Raw genomic sequence first — 12,696 nt, 5'->3', positions numbered from 1 at the left:
TTATTATATATAATGTAGTTACATCAGATTTCTTTTGGTTAGTGTTTACATAGTATATGGTGTTCTTTCTTCTTACTTTTGACAGTTTTCACTTATTTACTTTTTAAGTAGGCTCCACACCCAATGTGGGTCTTGAACTCATGACCCTGAGATTGAGTCATATGCTCTACTGACTGAGTCAGCAAGGGGCCCCAACTTTTGATAGTATTTTCAGTTTGTTTTATGTATGTTTTGTATGAACTGAGTATATTTGGATTTTGTTTTCTTATTCAGATTGTGGCAATTTTTATCTTTTAGGTGGACCACTTAGTTCACTTAATTAAATGAAATTACTGATACATTAGTTTTTTTGTCCTTCATGTTATTTTGTACTTTCTGTTTATCTATGTTTTCTCTTCCCTTTCTTTTCTGCATCCTTTTAGTGGCTACCCTAGTAATTATATCTGTATCAACAAACGTTTTTGTCCACTCTTTGGAAAAGACAGTACTGTAGATCATTAACTCCATTTGTTCCCCTCCTGACACATTGGCTGCCATCTCCCCAAGGGTAACCTTGGGGATGACATGTTCTCTTAGTCCCCAACTGCCACTCTGACTTTGCCATCCATTGCAATAATTGCACTTCCTTTTTTTTTTTCTAATGGTTAAGCATTGCCATCTAGGTTTTGATGTTCTGGGATCCTATTGTCATACTGATATCAGGGAACCCCATTCTGTATCACCATTTCTTATAGTTCATCATGACCTGTAGAACACATGAGTCTGATGTCCCATTCACCATGACATACCTTCTTGCTTTAGCAAACAGAGGGCCTCCAAGCCCTCCTGCCTTATTTAATTGGCTGGTATTTCACCAGCCCTAAAATCAAGCGGCTTCTGTAATATTTCAACTCTAGCAATCCCAGTTCTCTGAGAATTTGATCCCTTCTTTCATGCTGCTAGAGAAGTTCTGAGATTTTCAGTTTACTTAACACAGGCTGTTGCTTTCTCTCAAATCTCAAGTACCATCATAGTGTATTATAGTGTTTAGCACCATCTCCTATGGTCCTTGTCAGGGTGTTAAATATTCGATCATGGGAGCTCCCCCCCCCCATTCTCCTTTATGTTTCATTCTGACCTCGATCACACATCTCTGGACCCAGTCCCATGCATGCTACCTTAGCTCCTGCTGATACATCTTGGTGAGGTCTTGTGGCTCCTGGGGCATGGTCCCTTTCCTATGTCTGTATTCCCACACTTCTCCAGCCATGTATTCTGGGAGTTAACCCTAATTATTGATCGGGTGGCTAGGAGGCTTGGTGGGACAGATCTTAAGTGGGGGCAGGGGTAGGTTAAAAGTTGGATTGGATGCCTATTGTCTTATGTGGTAGAGGCCACTTGATTTTAGTAGGAACCTGATTTTTTTCTGAAAGAAGCCACTTGATTTTAGCAGGAATCCCTGTAAGGGATTGGAAATTCTCAAGTGCATCTCTCTAGATGTCAGCACCCCACACCTCAGGTTCCACTGTCCAAACAGGGATCTGGCCTTGGCATAATAGCCTTTCTGAGGTTGACAATTCACCCTCTTTTAGAGCCTGCTCCACCAAATATTAACTTCTAGACCTAATTCTCCATTTTTTCTACCCCAAATATCAATAGCATTCAACAATTGCCATTTAAGTTCATTGTCCTTATAATTAATTATTATGGCTATAATTGGATTTCTCAAATGCATGTGATATCACACTCCTGGGCATGCCCTTCCTGGTTCATAGCTGTGAAACTTTGACAGTTGTACTTCAGTGTGCCCTGGGCTCTTCACACTTCCTTTACTGGTCCTTAGTGATGGAGTCTTCACTAACAGTTGTCCAGGAGGCCATCTAGTCCCAGAATCCCTCTTTAGAGTCAGGCTCCTTAGACCAATTCTGGTACTGGCTACCCTAAATCAGATTGCTGGGTAAGTGGACCCTGAGATACAAATTGGAGTGCAGGAAGTTGATTGACAGTATATCCTAGGGATCAATACCTATGGAGATTAAAACAAGTAAAATTGGACAACTGAAATGCAGTCAACACAAAGGCCTCAGCTGATTCCACAAGGAACTCTGGATGCTGTTGTCCTGCCTGGAGGCGAGGAGGCTGGGTCTTCACATGCCTTGCATTGACCAGTCGCCAGGTGCAGGCTGTCCACACGGAAGGGGGAATCACCTTGTGGCACTGGCTATCTTGAATTGCAGGCAAATGGGGCATTTCCTAGAGTGTGACTTAGCTGTGAACTGTCAGCAGCTGGTGGAAACACTCCAGGGAGGATTGTGGGGCAAGTGCCAGAAACACGTGGTGCCGTGACTGGCCTTTGTCTTTTTGGGGAGGTTGGACCATTGATGCCAGGTTCAGTAAATAAATGGGGACTAATTTGGGAGAAAGATCATTTAGGCTGGCTTTTTAGCCAGAAGGAGCATTGGATACACATGGATTGGGAAGTTTTGTGTTGCAGAGATTCTGCTAGAGAGATATATACCAAATAGTGTATTTTTAAAAAGATTGTATTTATTTATTTATTTATTTATTTATTTATTTATTTATTTGAGAGAGAGAGAGAGAGAGGCAGAGACATAGGCAGGGGGAGAAGCAGGCTCCATGTAGGGAGCCCAACATGGGACTTGATCCCGGGTCTCCAGGATCACGCCCTGGGCTGAAGGCGGCACTAAACTGCTGAGCCACCTGGGCTGCCCAGGTTCAGACTTTAAATGAGAAAAATGCCCATCTTTTCTCCCTTATGAACTGACTCTATTCCTGTGAGTGATTACAAGGAATGGAACTAGTGTAGAGTTCTAGTGGGGAAAAACCAAGCTCAGACCCAAAACATTGTCCACTAATAAGGTCCTAACATGCAGTGTGAAAACTAGAAAAGCTCCTCAAAGAAATTCTGAGTCTTGGGTTTTGTAGGAAATGGCTAAGAATGGGCAATGGAGAATGGGTGAGTATTCTAAGTAGGTAGAAATCATGTAGTCCCCAGGGGAATGATTTCTATCACTGATTGGTGTTGTTTGTTTATACGTCAGTAAAATTGTAGAGGACAGAGACGATTAATAAGCTGGTGTGATGAACTGAATATATCCTCTCCCAAATCCATATGTTGAATCCCTAAACTCCAATGAGACTACATTGGAGATAGGATCTTTAAGCAAGTAGTTATGATGAAATAAGGTCCTAAGGGGCCCTAATTCAGTAGGACTGGTGTCCGTAGAAGAAGAGGAAGAGACACCAAGGATATGTGCACACACAGAAAAGACCGTGTGAGGACGCAGTGAGAAGCCAGCATCTGCAAACCAAGGAGCAAAGCCCTACCAGAACCCAGTCCTGTTGGCACTTTGATCTTGAACTTCTGGCCTCGGGTCTGTGAGAAAAGAAACTTCTGTTGTTTAAGCCATCGCATATATGATATTTTGTTATGGTAGCCCAAGCAGGCTGAGACACTCGATGATTTCCGACTCATTCAGTGCACATCGTTTTGTATACACGGAATATTTTGTTAAATGTCAGAAAAAGGATAATAAAATATTTTTAATAGTCACTGATTCAGTATTTATTGAATCTTTTAAAACTATAATACTAGTAGAATAGAAGGGAGGAAGTAACCAAACACATGCTAGACTTTCTTTTTCTTCTTTTTTCCTCCAGCTTTATTGGTATATTACTGACATATAACATTTGTACATTTAAGGAATACAATATGATTATTTCAAACATATATATTATGAAATGATTAAACAGTAAGGCTAGTTAATACCTCTATCCCCTCACAAAATAATCATTTTTTCTACTCTCATAATAGCTTTTCAGTGTATGATACAGTATTGCTAATTATAGTCACCGTGCTGCACATTGGATCCCCAGAACTCAATTCATCTTACAGCTGGAAGGGTGTACTCTTTGACCAACATCTTCCTGGCCCCTAGGAACTACCATTCGATTCTCTATTTCTGTGATTTTTTTGTCTTTGTTTTGTTTTTTTAGATTCCCACATATAAGTGAGAACATACAGCATTTGTCTTTTTCTATCTAACTTATTTCGCGTAGTATGATGCCCTCAGGTTCCATCTATGGTTCCATCTATATTGCCACAAAGGCAGGAATTCCTTCTTCTTTATGGTTAGATAGTATTAAACATATATAATTTTCTTTATTCATAAATCTGTGAGTGGACACTTAGGTTGTTTCCATGTCCCAGCTACTCTAAATAATGCTGCAGTGAACATGAGCGTGCAGAGATCTCTTTAAGATAATGATTTCATTTCCTTTGGATATATACTCAAAAGTGTAATTGCTGGATCCTGGGGTAGTTCTAGTTTTATTAGCAACGTCTATATGTTTTCCACAGTGGCTGCACCACGTTACATCCCCACCAGCAGTGCACAAGGGTTCCTTTTCTCCACATCCTCGCCAACACTTGTCCTTTGTCTTTTTGATGACAGTCGTTCTAGCAGGTGTGAGATAATATGTCATTGTGGTTTTGATTGACATCTTCCTGATGACTACTCACGTTGGGCACTTTTTCACGTACCTTCGTATATCAAGTACGTTTCATGGCCATTTGTATGTCTTCTTTGGAAAAAAGTCTATTCAAATCCTTTGCCCGTTTTTTGATCCAATTGTTTTTCATTTATTTATTTATTTATTTATTTATTTATTTATTTATTGCTCTTGAGTTGAATGAGTTCCTTATATATTTTGCACCGTAAGCCCTTATTAAATAGATGGTTTGCAAGTGTTTTCTCCCATTCTGCAGGTTGCCTTTTCATTACGCTGATTACTTCTTTACCTGTGCAGAAGCTTTTTAGTTTGATGTTACATTTTATTTTTCAGTGCAGTTATATTGCCATTAACCCAAACACGCTTTTGGCCTGGACTCTCTTACAGTTAGACTTGCTTTTTCAAGGCCCCTGGAGTCAAGGCTATAGGGCTGGCTTATCTAAGGAACATACCTGCAAAGTCTAGTTAGTGTCTTCAGGCAAAAGATGCACATCTATTATTTTTTTAAAGATTTATTTATTTATTTTAGAGAGATTGTGTGAGTGTGTGTGCATGTGTACACATGTCTGTGGGAGGATTGGGGAGGAGCAGAGAGAGAGAATCTCAAGCAGATTCCCCACTGAATGTGGAGCCTGATACAGGGCTCAATCCCATGACACTGAGATCATGATCTGAGCCAAAATCAAGAGTTGGACACTCAACCAACTGAGCCATCCCAGAAGATGCACATTTAATGAAAAGGTTTTATTTCTGTCTTGCGGCAGGGCCATCAAGATTTTCTGTGGATTCCGTTCAGTTGTCCTGGCAAAGTTTTCATGCCCCATGATGCTTAAAATAATGCTAATTATACCTGACATTTATTAATGGCTTCATAATTATCAAAGTGCTTCCAAAGGCCTTGATAACTTATTAGATCCGACCATCCTAAGAAGGAGAGTATCTCACTTGGGCTGCCTGCTGTCCAGGGGAGGGGCCCCAGCTGAGGAATGGGAGGCCCCTAGGAGATCCTCTGGTAGAAAGGCTAAGAGGAAGCAAGTGCAGAGTACACAGTATGTGACACCCAGATCTTTCACAAATTGATAAACTAAAATGGTCAGGGTGATTGGATTGAATGCAGAAGGCTAAGTAGAAGAAGCACAGGACATTGAGTGTGAGGAACTGAGCTGTTGGCAGTCACAGAAATCAGGGCTTTGAGCTCTTACTCCAGATCCAGAGTTTAGGTTGATTGTAACGAGTTTTCAAATGTAGCAAAAGCCCCGTCCAACACCTGATTACAGGAACAGCAGCGATAGGAGCTAAGCGCAGTACAAACTGGATCCCCGTATGAACAAAAGCCCCACGAGGCAAGGGGACAAATCTCAGACGGCAGTGGTGATGCTAGAGGTCAAGGCTGAGGCTCCTGCCTCTACATCATTTCCTTCTTCTAAGCCCAGACTAGCCCCATGGAGCAAGCAGGGATCCTAAGAGCTCACATCCAGGATTCAGATGCAACCCTAGCTGGGTCGCCAGCGGGGAAGGCTGAGGGAGGAGGAGGAGAGAGAGCAGCAGGTCGGGGGCAGGGGTTTCTGTGGGATCACAGGGCATAAGTGAATGGTGCTGCAAGGTAATTCGCCTCTCTGATTCTCTGGGCTTCTGGTGACATTTCCCGATGCTTTGTATTATCTCAAACAATCAGTCTTAATTACAGCTTTTCCCAGGCCTGTGTCCTGGCTCCGCTGGGGGGTGTGCTGAGTCAGCAGGAAGTGATCTCATCAGCTCGGCGGGAAGTTCCCGCATTGTAATGGAGGAAACAGAATCCAAATCAATTAGATGGAAAAGAAAGCCCTCATCAGCAAGAAAGGGAGTTGGAAACATCAAAAGCAACTGATGTTGGGGGCACTTTAAGTGGGAAATGTGATTAACTTTGATTTTGGAGGAGACAACTTAGTGTAAAAATTAGGTAGAAACAGACAGGCAGACCAAAGTCCCTTTTGTTGTAGACACGCCTGCAGTGTTGTTAATCTGAACCTATAAAATTATCGAATTCTCTCTCAAGCACTGCTTGGAACTCTTTTAATAAGGAAAGTAGGAAGTTTCCTTGATAAAATAGGTAGCTGCCAGGCCTGAATTTGATTTGTATGTTAAAAAAAAAAAAAAAGAAAGGAAAAGAAAAGTGATCCCCTTAGCTTCTTGTTTCCAAGGGAGTTTTTTTTTTTTTTTCCAGAAATATATTGCTTATTGGATGGTGAATCTCTAATTTGGGAGACCATATGTTTTAGGTATTCTGGGAAAGATCCGGGTTTCAAACACGGTGGCCATTGTTCCCAGAAGCACAGCATAACACACTTGAGAATCTCAGGAGAGACGGGTCCTCTCGGTGAACACTTTCTGTGTCCCAGGGACTTGGATGCAGTAAGTCCTTTTGTTTCTCATGGCAGCTCTTGAAGTGGCTACCACGGTCCTTACGGCGTATGTGCTTGGAAACCAAGACTCACTCACCATCTCCCACGGGCACAGGGCAGAGCTCTGTGGCCCCAGAGCCTGATACGGTGGCCAGCGTCCTGCCCGGGAGAGTGATCGTGCTCTTCCACCTGGTTGTCAGAGGAGTTTCAAGATGACCCCAGGACCCCTGCACGTCCATACAATGCCCACCCACCCCCGGCCAGCAGCATCTGTGCAGGTGATGATTACTATTCACTCCCATAATAGATTCCTGACCAGTATGACCTGGAGTTGGTCCAAATGGAGATTATCTAGGTTGGCCGAGGTGATCAGGTCGTCTCTTTAAAGGTCTCCATGTGGTCCTTCCTGAAGTTGGAGAGGTGGGGGACCTGTGAGGGGCCTGTAGATATGGTTGCCTGGCAAGAACAGGACTCAGCCTTGGCCCCCCAGGCTGATAGCTTGCAGGAAAGCAAGTTTTTCCTCATGAGGATCAAGTCAGCTGTCCCCATGGTTTCCGTCCTGTGACACCCTGGGCAGGAACCAGTCAAAGTGCACCAGACTCGCAAGGAAACTGTAGCAGATGAGTGTTGTGTTTGGGGTCACCATGTGTATGGAGGCAAATCTGTTATGTACAGTACGCCTCCCTCCCCACTCTGCTCTCATTTGTCCTTCCTTCTACTATTATTTATCAGCATTTATTATGTATTAGAATATGTGTTAGGAGTTGTAGCCTCAGTGGGCAGCAGTCAGATGAGGGCCCTGACTTGGGAAGCTTATGACAAGATGAGGGAGACAGATATGAATCAATTAATGGCAGGATCGGGTGCCAGGATGGCTCAGACGGTGAAGCGTCTGCCTTCGGCTCAGGTCATGATCTCAGGGTCCTGGGATTGAGTCCCGCATCAGGCTCCCTGCTTGGCGGGGAGTCTGCTTCTCCTTCTCCCTCTGTACCTCCCCCCTACCTGCTTGTGCTCTCTCTCTCTCTCTCTCAAATAAAGAAGTAAAATCTTAAAAAAAATAATAGCAGGATACAAGTAAAAGTGTGCCCAAGGGGCCTGAGAAGACCCTCCATACCAAGGGATAGTATAACCATAATCTTACATCTAGCAGAAAGCACACACACAAAAGTATTCCCCAAGGCATAAACAGTTAGGCAGAAGTTGAAGCGTGAGTCATAATTACCATGGCCAAAGTGCAGGGAAGGGCATGGCCGGTACAGGGAACAGCAATAACCAAGTCTCTGCACAGGCAAAACCACATACACAAGGCAACACACAGGGCCTGCGGTTGTGTGTGGACATGGAGACTGGAGACGTAGGGGGCCAGACATAGGAGGCCTGAAGTCGTGTGTTCTAAGGGGTTTCCTTTGTAAGAGCAACGGCAAGCAAGCCCATTCTAGAAGTGTATGAAGTGAAGGGAATGCCGGGAGGCAGGAACGGCAGGACTGGTGGGAAGCACTTCGGGCAGCCCCAGGGTGTGACCAGGGTGTGAGCCAGAGCCCTGGCTGGGGGAGCAAAGGCGGACATGGGCCGGTGACCAACGCGAGGCAAAAGGTCGGGGGGAAGAGTAAGTCAGCAAGAGCTCCAACGCCTCGGGTCTTGGTGACCAAGAGAAGAGGCTGTGGCATTAAGTGAGGAGGGAGACCGGACCAGAGAGGCATTGAGAGGAAGGTCAGGGTCCGGCCACCCCTCCTGGGGCGCGGCGCCTGGAGTACAGCCAGGAGGAACTCCGCATCCTTAGGGCCAGAGGGGTCATCGTGGATATTTGATCCATAGTGTGTGTGTTGGGGGGGTGCTGACATCACGTGAGAGGATGGGATCGCTGATGACGAGAAATCAGAGAGAAAAAGGCTGAGGACAGAACCACCTGGAGACCTACTTCTTACCTGAAGATCTATAATTATATATAATTATATATATTATTATATAATATATAATTTATAATATAATATATTAATTATTATTATAATTATAATTAATTAATTTTTATTAATTTTTATTAATTAATAACTTTTATTAATTTTAAGCCCTGATTTAGGTGGTCATGGTCAGAGGACCTACGACCACAGGGCCACACTGAATCTACTGGATACTGTTTTCTCTGTTGTTAACTGAAATTCTGTGTATTGCAAGTTTTTCACTCAAGCCCATCAAGGAGGCAAATTTTAATTTTGATCTGAAAATGAATGAGGAGCAGTACTTCACGTTTAGTTATGAACTCACTGAATTATATGAGACAGTTTATGTTTTAGAAATAAAATCGTACGGCGTTTTCAGCACGGAGATGGAGTGGCCAGTACCACTTGCCCCCTTGTTCCACTCTGATCCTTTGGCCTGGTTATATTCTGTTTCCATCTGGAATCAGGGGGGATGGTTCCAATCCTGGCTCTGTCACAGACCTTCTCGGTGCTTCTACAGAAATTATTTATTCTATAAAATATTTCTTGGGGCTGCCATGAAGACTGTAGGGTGTCTGGAAAATAATGATTGATCAGTGGAAACAAAGGGACTGATTTAAAGTCTAATTTGGGGTCTTCTCTTCCCACCTCAAATAAAATCCTATCTTCTCAAAGAGCAAATGAACAAAAAAGCAAAAGTGACGGTAATATTACCTGAATGCCTCCCGGGCATTGGATTGAGTGGGGGAGTTCGTAAAAACTCCTAGCATTTCATTCACTTTCAGCTGCTGTGTCTGACATATGGAAGGCTGTAATTTCACAAGGAAGTGAAACCTTACCTCCTACCAGGTGCCAATATATTTTAAGCAAAGAGATATTACAACTCTGGAATTATTGAAAGCCTATGTTCTTTCTTTCCAATTGCTTGAGGCAGACGTAAAAAGTCACATTTTGGAATTAGCATATGACGTCATTGGGACTGGCTGTAATGGAGGTGACATGGTGGATGTGGGAGACGAGGAAAACTTGGGCTGAGCAAATCTGGAGGGCAGGCCTATTTTTAGATTTTTGTGATGCAGGGCTATTCTGATGCTCGAAGGAAATTGTGAAACTGCCGTCTCTCAAAGTAAATTGATACTTCATTGCCCTGGATTCTAAAAACTTAAAAAAAAAAAAACAACTTTTTTCTGTCTTTTTCTCAGCTTTCAATCTCTCCAGAGGTTAAAAATCAGGAGGTAAATTGCGCGTGTCCTCTCTGTGCAGCCAATTTCAGCTCATTTGAGTGTCTAATTGACTTAAATAGTCTTCAGTTCATCTTGGAACTGTTTTCACAAAGCAAGAAAATATAAGGATGCATATGATCTGCTGACATAACAGCATCCTGAAAAAGTATGTGGAGAATGTATGTGTGTGTGCGTGATGTGTGCACATGGGAGTGTGTGTGCACGTGTGCATGGGAGTGTGTATGCATGCACAGGAGTGTGTGCATGTACATGAGTGTGTGAATGTGTGTGCATGCAAGTATGTGTGCATGCATGTGAGTATGTGGGATTATGTGTGAGTGCATGGGAGTGTGTGTGCATGCATCTGAGTGTGTGAATGTACGTGCATGTGAGTATGTGGGCATGAAAGTGAGTGTGTGGGAGTATATTTGAGTGCACGTGTGTGTGCTTGCATGTGGGTGGATGTGAGTCTATGTGTACTTGCATGTGAGTGTATGAGATTGTGTAGGGATGCATGTGAGTGTGTGTGGGCATACAAGTATGGGGGAGTGTTTGTGAATGCATGTGACTATATGGGATTATGTGCACATGCATGTGAGTGTGTGGGCATGTATGTGAGTGTGTGCGTGTATGTGAGTGTATGGGATTGTATGGGCATGCATGTGAGTGTCTGGGATTGTGTGGACATTCTTGTGAGTGTGTGCATGCATGTGAGAGTGTAGGCATGCGTGTGAGTGTCTAGGTATTGTATGGAGATGCATGCGAGTGTGTGGGAGTATATGTGAGTGCATGGGAGTATGTGTGCATGCATGTGAGTGAGTGAATGTGCATGCATGTATGTGGGCATGCAAGTGAGTGTGTAGAATGATATGTGAGTGCATGTGTGTGTGGCAGTGTGTGTGCTTGCACGTGTGTGTTTGGGATTGTGTAGGGATGAATGTGAGTGTGTGTGGGCATGCAAATGTGTGGGAGTGTTTGTGAATTCATGTGAACGTGTGTAGTCATGCATGTGAGTATATGGGATTATATGCACATGTATGTAAGTGTGGGCTTATATGTGTGTGTGCATGCATGTGAGTGTCTGGGGTTGTGTGTGCATACATGTGAGTGTCTGGGGTTGTGTGGGAATGCATATAAGTGTGTGTGCATGCTTGTGAGTGTGGGGGGTTGTGTGGGCATGCACGTGAGTGTGTGTGCATGCATGTGAGTCTGTGGGAGCATATGTGAGTGTCTGGGGTTGTGCGGGAATGCATGTGAGTGTGTGTGCATGCTTGTGAGTGTGTGGGGTTGTGTGGGCATGCACATGAGTGTGTGTGCATGCATGTGAGTGTGTGGGAGCATATGTGAGTGTCTGGGACTGTGTGTGCATACATGTGAGTGTCTGGGGTTGTGTGAACATGCACGTGAGTGTGTATGCATGCATGTGAGTGTGTGTGCATGCACGTGAGTGTGTGGGAGCATATGTGAGTGCACGTGTGTGTGGCAGTGTGTGTGCTTGCCTGAGTGTGTGCGCGCGTGTATTTACCTCCCCCACGGACCGGCAGGGCCCAGTATCTGCTCTGTTCCTATTTCGGTCCTTTGTCATCACTGCTATAATGGAGCCACTGTCATCTGGTAGGAATATTTACCCGCTCGACGGGTCTGGCTTGGCCTGGTAATCGTGAGCGCACATCTGGAGTCTAGACTTGGCGGCTCTGTGGGCAGGCGCGGATCCCAAGGCTCCCCGGGCCCCAGGGCTCCTCCGGCCGGCGCCCCGCTCTGTTGACATAGGTGGGGGCCGCCTCATCTGTTTCGGCCGCCTGGCCCCCCTGGCTGTCCTCCCTCCCCCCCGCCTCCACGGCCCCGCCGTGTCCCCGCTCTGCTGTGCGGCCACGGGAGGACCCCTCTGTGACCCCCCTTGTGCTCGGGGTGCTTTGCCGGGGCGGGGGAGGGAAATTCTGATGATTTGTGGTTGTGCCTGTTGGAGGCAGTGGGCTGTGCAGAGCCGGGGAGACGAGCTGTGAGAAGGGAACAGAGTAGAGACAGGGGCCCTGGCCTGGTCAAAGGGCTGAGGACGCTGGAGTGAGTGGTTCGGGGTCAAGTCCATACTCAGCCATCATAGCAGACGTGTGACCTTCAGGGTCTCTGAGGTTCAAATTCACGATCTGTAATTGGGGGGGGGGGAGTGACCACCTCGTACACTTGTTGGGGGGGTGCACAGATCAATAAAGTTAAAATGCCCTGAAGTGGGAAATAAAAACTGGTCCCCTTTCCGAGCAGGTTTATCACATTCACAGATGAGAAAGTGATTCTTTGACTCAAAGCAAGAAAAACAGCAACGGTTGCTGGAAATATAGGTTTGTGGGGGGCATGGGGCTGAGCAGGGGTGCGGAGATCTTCATGGGAGGTGAGAAGTTTCGGAAGCGGGTCCAACAGCAGTACCTACTTTTAGAGACAAGGTAACAGAGAAAAAGGCAACCGCATTCTTGTGGCTGCAACATGTCCCATGCGGGATCCTTTTCTTCCTCGTTTCTTTTTATAAAATGAAATTGTTGTGAAGCTCTGATGGGCTGGTGACTTCCAAAACCGGGTGCCCCTCACATGGCCGGCCTGGCATTTGAAAGACCCAAAATGCATAGGCACTGCTCTATTTTTTTTTTTTTT

The sequence above is a fragment of the Canis lupus genome, chromosome 17, assembly GCF_011100685.1.
Source record: "Canis lupus familiaris isolate Mischka breed German Shepherd chromosome 17, alternate assembly UU_Cfam_GSD_1.0, whole genome shotgun sequence".
NCBI classification, from domain to species: Eukaryota; Metazoa; Chordata; class Mammalia; order Carnivora; family Canidae; genus Canis; species Canis lupus.
This window is presented reverse-complemented; position numbering follows the sequence as displayed.